We start from the raw sequence: 7,627 nt of genomic DNA, 5'->3' as shown, positions 1-7,627 counted from the left end.
ATTACATATTGATATCTTCAAAGTGGCTTCTCATGTACTATTTGTTTGTTTGTTTATTTTTTTGTTTTTGTTTTTTTGTTTTTTTTCTCCAGTACTGGGAACCGAACTCATGACCTTGTGCTTGCCAGGCAGGCGCTTTTGCCGCTGAGTTAATCCCCAGCCCCCTCATGTACTATTTATTCTTCATTCCCACTAAGAGTGTATGAATGCTCCAGCTGCTGTACATCCTCAGAAGAAACTTGTCTTTCCATTTTGTTTTTAATTTTAGCCATTTAAATGGTGTGTATTGTTATCTTGTAGTTTCAATCTGCACTTCTCTAGTGACCAATAATATTGAGCATTATTTTATGTGCTTGTTGCTTGTTGCCATCCATATATTGTGTTTGAAAGGTGTGCTCTAATCATTTGCCCATTTGTAAAATGAATTATTTATTTGCTTCTTACTGAGTTGCTTTTTATTTATTCCAGACACAGACTTTTATCTGTTTTGCAAGGGAAATGAGAACATATGTCCATACACAAGCCTCTATGGTTCATGGCAATTTCATTCATAATTACCCCAAAATTTTTAACAATGACCATCAACCAATAATTAGACAAATTATGCTGAATCCACACAGCACAACACTGGTCTGTAATAATAAAGAATAAACTACTAACACATGCAACAGCATGCAGGGTTCCCAAAAGCATTATATATGTGAAATAAGCTATATGCAAAATATTCTACTATATAACTTGTATAACTGTATGACTCTTTCTAGGTAAAAAGATAAAACTATGAACAATGAAAATTATATCAGTGCCTAAAAGAGGCTGGGATGAGGAATCACACTGAATATAAGAAGAAATAGGAAATATTTGGTGTACTTGGGGTGATAGCAATATTAGGGATCTTAATTATGGGTAGTTAAATGAATATATTCATAAACATGTTAGTCAAATTCATAGGATTATACACCTAAAAGGAGAACTTTTACCGCATATAAAGTAGGTTTGAATAAATGTCTCATAAAAGAATATAACAATATAAAGCATGAGAATTGTAAATGTTAGAGAAAGTAGTAAAATGCATATTTATGTTACATGAATTTATGTGGTTATATAATTATATTACACAGTAATAAGTCATGGGTATGTATTGTAAACTGCTCAAATATAAAGAGGAGTAACCTTGTTCAAGAAGTAAAACAAAATACATAAATTTATGACTGGGTGTAATGGCACACACCTGTAATCCCAGCATTCAGGAGGTTGAGGCAGGAGGATCACTGCAAATTCGAGGCCAGCCTACGCTACAAAATGAGTTCAAAGCCAGCCTGAACTGCCTAGTGAAACCCCGTCTCAAAGAGACAAAAAAAAAAAAAAACCACAAATTTCTTCAGATGATCTACACTCAGTACAAATTCCAATCATAATTATGAGTGGGTTTTTCTACAAAAATGTATGTGATTCTGAAATGGATAAAGAAATCCTAAGAGAAAAAAGTTGGCATTTCTAACATACAGAGAGCAGAGACCTAAATGGAAAAAGTAAACAAGCAGAAGATAGTAGGAAAACATTTTTATTCTTCTAGGAGGCACAAAAACTCAAAAATATTGATAAACTAACTGTATTAACAGTTAGAACTTGCATAACTAAACATGAATGCAGAGAAAGGAAAGACATTGATCTGAAGAAGATATTTTCAATGCATATTGTGACAATGGACTTCTCCATATATGCAGAAAACTCCTAGGAGTCAAGTAAAAGACAATTATAATTTCTAAAAATGGGTAACAGACTTAAAAAGATATTTTGTTAATGAGAGTATTCAAATGACCAATATTCACAGAAAGATCTGCTGTCACTTACCATCAGAGTATTGCAAAGTTAAGCCATGGTAAAACAGGGCTACACGCCCATCAGCATACGTTAATTAGTCACCCAGAACCACGAGACTGTGCAGCAATTGGAAGCCTGGTAGACTACAAGAGCAATTGTCAGTAGGAGCAGCTATTCTAGAAAACTCTTCTTATTTTCTAAGGGTGAAAATATGCATATTCTATAGCCCAGAAATTCCATCCCTAGGTACATATTCAACAAAAATGTGAACTATAGTTGACAAAAGACATGCCCAGAAATGTTAGCAGCAACAATATTTATAATAGCAAAAAACTGGAAACAAATCAAACATTTGTCAGCTGTAGAATGTATAAATTGTGAGTACCATGGAATACTACAAGGCAATGCAAAAGAATGAATTATCAATCCATGTGACATCATGGATGAATTTCACAAATGTAGGAAGCCAAACATAAAAGAATATATACTATCTAGTTCCATTTGTCTGAAGTTCTCAATGAGGCGAAATCAGTCTATGTGGATAAATGTGAGAAAACTGGTCTCTTTTCTTAAAGGAATGTTACGATTGGCCACAAGGGAGGCAAACAGGAATGTGGCTGTGCTTTTCATCTGGACTTGGAATTGTTTTCGTAAGAATGCTCACTTTGTAGAAATTTAGGAAGGTGGCCACCTAGGATTTACATCCTTTGCTGTGTTTATCTTGTATTTCAATAATAAGTTTTCCAGAAAAGAAAATACCCTGGTTCTCAGAAGACCAACTGAAGTGCCAAGAGAATGATGACTGACCAAACCTGCTTCCTAACGAGATACCAGTAGGGCTGCAGATACAGTACTTATCGAGGCAACATTTCTTGTCAAGTAAATATTTTTCCCCACATATGTGGCAACCTTATACTGTCTGCTCACATGTGGAGGGACTATAGCATTTAAAGAGATATTTACTTTGTTGAGGAATCCCCAACAAAGGTGTAATGGTTTTCTGGTAGTTCCCAGGGTCTACACCACAGACTTTCAAACCTGTTGCTTCCCTTTCTACACAATCCTCCCTCCTTGTGTACTAGAACTCCCTCCTATCAGAAAGTGTAGATGACAGACATAGTTGCCCCTTCTATACTTCACAATCTTCACAGCTACCTTCCTTCTTTTCTGCTCTCAACTGAATTTTTGGAGCTAAGGCAGATTTGGAGAATTAAAAAGTTTGCATTCAGAAGTGAAGCCACCTTCTACTTCCTTTGATGGGGTCTACACCATCTGCCACTACTGCAGCACTCCATTAGAAAGGTCACGGGGATGATGCCATTCTGAAGCATCAGGACCCTTGCAATGAGGACCACTTTCCTCCAGCTACTAGACTGTGTTGTAAGCATAATTCATTCCACAGCCAAAGAGTGACCCAATCTTCATATATTCTGAAGTTTATCATTGCTTCTAATTGTACAGAACTTCTAGCTCCCTTTTATTTTTATAAAAGAAAAAATGCACTTTTAACCTGTTGTGTATTTATCAGAATCATGAAATCATAAATATACACACATGCACTAACATACAACTTGTGGTAGATAGCCCAACAATTTACACTGTTGTTATGTAGCCATGTAATAACAGGTTAGTGCTGTTGTTAGGAAAAATAAAATACATAAGGAAGCCATTGTACCTATCAAAAAGAGAAGTAGAGGGATGAGAAAACTAAGAGGAGACTTCTTTGGTACACTCTTGGAATACTTTATGTATTGAACAGGTCAGCTCCAAGGCAAGAATATAGAACAGTGAAGACTAATTTAGAAATTCATCCCTGATATGAAGGTCTCTTCCTGCAACAAATGTCAAGTACCTGTTGCCCATCTTGGGTACACTTGTAATCAAACACATTGCACAAAACCCCTTTATAAATATGGCATAAGCAATAAATTCTACTGCAATGAAAAATACAAACCTGTGTTTTGGCACCTTACAAAATCCAAATATAGCCCCCAACAGCTTTGCCTCTGCCAGCTGACATATCTGCTGGGTCTCAGATGGCTGTTTTTGGATTTTCATGTATCATAACTTCTTCCCAGAGATTCCATGACTATGGAGGAGCCCATATGTCATCCGCAGTTTATCAGGTCCAGCACTTGAAGGCAGCTCCCAGGCCTAAAAGATTAGGCAGACAAATTCAGACACCTTGTCTGAGAATCAGGTCCCCATTCTTATCACTAATGTGTGTGAATTATTCTGGAGTCCACTGGGCACCCTTCACAAGTTTTCAATGTGCTCATAACCACTGATATATTTTTCCATTTCATTGTCTCTTTATCTAGAATTCCCTGTTTTGCCTTAAAGGCAGTACACACTACAATTTCTGAATGTCTCTTTACACCAAGTCACCAAACCTACCTACTCTTGGGTGTGTACAAACTGTGGAAGTAATAAGTGGAATAGTGACAAAGGAAAAAAGAAATAAAAGATCAATAGCAAATAGCATAAGAAGCTGAAACAGTACTGCTATGTTTATTTTGCTTTAATTTGGCTACCTGTGTTTTACTTTTGCTGGCCATTTCTTTGACTTTTTTGTATCTGGCCATTATTAACAATCTTTTGTTGTTGTTGTTCTTGTTTTTCTGAGACAGGGTTTCACTACACAGTTCAGGCTGGCCTTGAACTCACTGTGTAGCGCAGCCTCCTGAGTTCTGGGATTAGAAGTGTGTGCCACCATGCAACAATTCCTTTTTATCTTACCACAAATAATGCCTTTGTACTGGTTGGGCATCCAACACCAAACAAAAAAGCAATGCCTCTCAAAGACAGCTCCCTGGACTGAACCTTTTGTGCTCAACTCAAATGATTCATCCGTCCGGATCCAGGAAAGTACAAAAAGTGAGAGTTAAGCCACAGATCACACAATTGGGCTTCACACCTGTTTCCATAGTTTATAAACTCAACTCTTAAAGGAAATATTACAATCTCTAAAGAATCCAAATATCACATTTTGTTAGCAGAGTTGAGCTCTGCTAATAAAATGTAATTACAAAAAAATCTGGCCTAGGAAGGACTTATAGAGAGATATATCATTCAAGCCAAGTCTTTGAAAAGCTGGAGAAAGCTCTGGATTCTCTTAGCTACAAACTGCAGTTAAGACTTCATTCTTTTTTGTTAATAGTACGTATTTGCAGTACTGTCTTAGTTACTTCTCATTGCAGTAATAAAAATACCATATACCCCCCAAGTTAAAGGAGAAGAGGTCTATTCTAGCTGACAGTGTGTAGAGGTTTCAGTCCATAGCTTATTTCAAGGCAGGGCGGCAGGGCAGAGTTCATGGCAGAGGAGCCTTGCTTAGGGAATAGCAGGCAGGAAGCAGTAAGGGATCGAGGGAGAAAGGATATATCCTCTTCCAGGCCATGCCCATGACTCACCTGTTCCACCAGTTCTCACCTCCCAACCTCACACCCTGCTATAAACCCATCAGTGGACTGATCCAATGATGAGCATCACACACCCGCGATCCAGCCACCTCCCAAAAGCCACACCTCTGAGCACAGAGGCTTTGGGGAGACATCTAGATATAAAACATAACAGATACATAGTGACTATATCCACCATGGGGAGTTGGTACATATACATACCACATCTTAACCCTTTTTCCCTCCCCCTACCTCCTTTTCCTTCTTGCTCCCTATATCCTTCAACCCCATTCTACTGCAAAAGATCTACCTCCCTGTTCCTTATCTACCTTTTATTTTGCTCTTTAAATTATGTATACTTTGGATTCCTCATATGATAGAAACCATGCCATATTTAACCTTCTGTGTCTGATTTATTTCACTTAGTATTATGGTCTCAAGGTACATCAATATTTTTACAAATGGTTCAAGTTTATGCTCTTTTGTGGATGCATAGTACTCAATTGTGTATATATACTATATTTTTTTTTTCCTTTTTTTTTTTGTTGGCCTTTTGGGCCTTTTCCAGGTTTTACTTTTTTAGTTTTTGTTTTTTTATTCTTGGTTTTTTTTTTTTCCTTTTATCTTGTTCCTTTTATTTTTGTGGGGGGATTTTTTTCAAGGGTTCTAGGTTGGGCCCCAGGATTTTTTTTTTTTGTTTTTTTGGGGATTTTCCTTCTTGTTTTCCTTAATTTTTGTTGTTTTCCTTTCCCCCCACCATTTTAAGGGTTTCTTTTTTCCCCCCATTCCCCGGCTTTTTTTTTTTTTTGATTTTTGATTGTTGTTCTTTTTTCTTGGATCAGGTTGAATTTTCGTTTTTTTTTTGTTTTTCTTTTTTTTACTTTCCAAGGTTTTTGAATTTTTTTCTTTTGTTTTTTGCCCTTTTTTTGTTTTTTTTTTGGGATTTTTACTTCTTTTGGTTTGCCCTTTTTTAATTGGATTTTTATTTCAGGGACTCTATAACTTTTGAGTTCTTTATATATTCTAGATATTAGTCCCCTGTCCAAGGAATAGCTAGCAAAGATTTTTCCCTGGCTGTAAGCTGTCTCTTCACTCTTTTTGTTATTTCCTTTACTGTGCAGAAACTTTTTAACTTTATATAATCCCATTTATTGATTCTTGGTGCTATTTCTTGCCCAATTGGGGTTCTGCTCAAAAAACTCTGGCCTATACTTATTTCCTTGAGCATCTTGTCTATTTTATTTTCCAGCAGATTATTTCTATTTTAATATCTAGGTCTCTGAATCATTTTAACTTTATTTTAGTACAAGGTGAAAGATATAAATCTAGATTGATAGCTCTGTATGTGGACCACTAGTTTTTCCAGAACCATTTGTTAAGGACACTATATTTTTCCCCAGCATAAGTTTTTGGCCCTTTTGTCAAAGATTAGATGGTTAGATGTGCCTAAGTTTGTTTCTGCATCCTCTATTCTGTTGCACTGATCCCCATGTCTGGTGTTTGTGCCAGTACCATGCTGCTTTTGTTAATGTAGCCTTGTAATATAACTTACAATCGATGATTGTGATACCTCCTGATTTTCTCTTCTTACCCAGGATGCCTTTTGCTATTCTGGGTCTCTTCTGGTTCCATGTAAGTTTTAGAATTATTTTTTCTAATTCTGAAAAGATTACTGCTCATATTTTGATTGGAATTATACCAAATCTGTATATCAGTTTTGTTAATATGGCAATATTGGCTCTGCCTATCAAAAACAGATTTCTGTCATTTGTGATGATCTCTTCAAGCTCTTTTTCAGAGTACTAGAGTTATTTTTAAGAAAGCATTTATTTCCTTGCTTAGATTCATTTATATTTGTTTCTTTTATTTTACAGAAAAAAACAATAACAAAATAACAACAAAGACAAAAATAAAACAACACAAAAACAATAAAAACAAGATTTTAAAACAAGATGATAGGAATTAACAATGGTTGTTATATTACACATTGTTATCTTCAATGAAGTTGCTCAGATTACCATATGTAAGAATGCAAGATTGATCAAACAATTAAAGAATACAAAAAGTAATAAAAAAATTAGACATGATGCAGAGTTGCACTAAACAAGATGGTAGGAATTCAACAATGGTTGTTATATTGCATACTGTTGTCTTCAAAGTAGTTGTTCAGATTAGCAGATATAAGCATGGAAAATTGGTCAAGAAAAAAAAATGCAAGCATTAACTGTTCCTTTCAATAAACCAACAGACACCAGCAGTACAATTATCCCAGCTATCCTTGTATATACATACATATTTTTCCCTTCTTTCTTTTCTCCTTTCCTTTATCCCAGTTCCTTCCCTTGGAGCAGTTTATTTCCCTTTCACAGTATCTATTGCACCTTTTAGGTTTTATTTACTCT

General features: G+C 35.8%; 1 long non-coding RNA gene across 1 annotated transcript in view; it reads right to left on the bottom strand.

Moving 5' to 3' along the window:
• Positions 1-1,867: 1,867 nt before the first annotated feature.
• Positions 1,868-7,627, bottom strand: part of LOC102018490 — a 19,772-nt gene continuing 14,012 nt past the window's right edge. The window contains exons 3-4 of the long non-coding RNA XR_260300.1: positions 3,779-3,978; positions 1,868-1,967 (exon numbers count right to left, since the gene is read on the bottom strand). This is a non-coding gene — a long non-coding RNA (uncharacterized LOC102018490). The remainder of the gene's footprint in view (positions 1,968-3,778; positions 3,979-7,627) is intronic.

Source organism: Chinchilla lanigera, unplaced genomic scaffold (assembly GCF_000276665.1).
Source record: "Chinchilla lanigera isolate Chin_1 unplaced genomic scaffold, ChiLan1.0 scaffold00014, whole genome shotgun sequence".
NCBI classification, from domain to species: domain Eukaryota; kingdom Metazoa; phylum Chordata; class Mammalia; order Rodentia; family Chinchillidae; genus Chinchilla; species Chinchilla lanigera.
The sequence above is the reverse complement of the archived record's forward strand: the minus strand, read 5'-3'. Positions and strand labels throughout refer to the sequence as shown.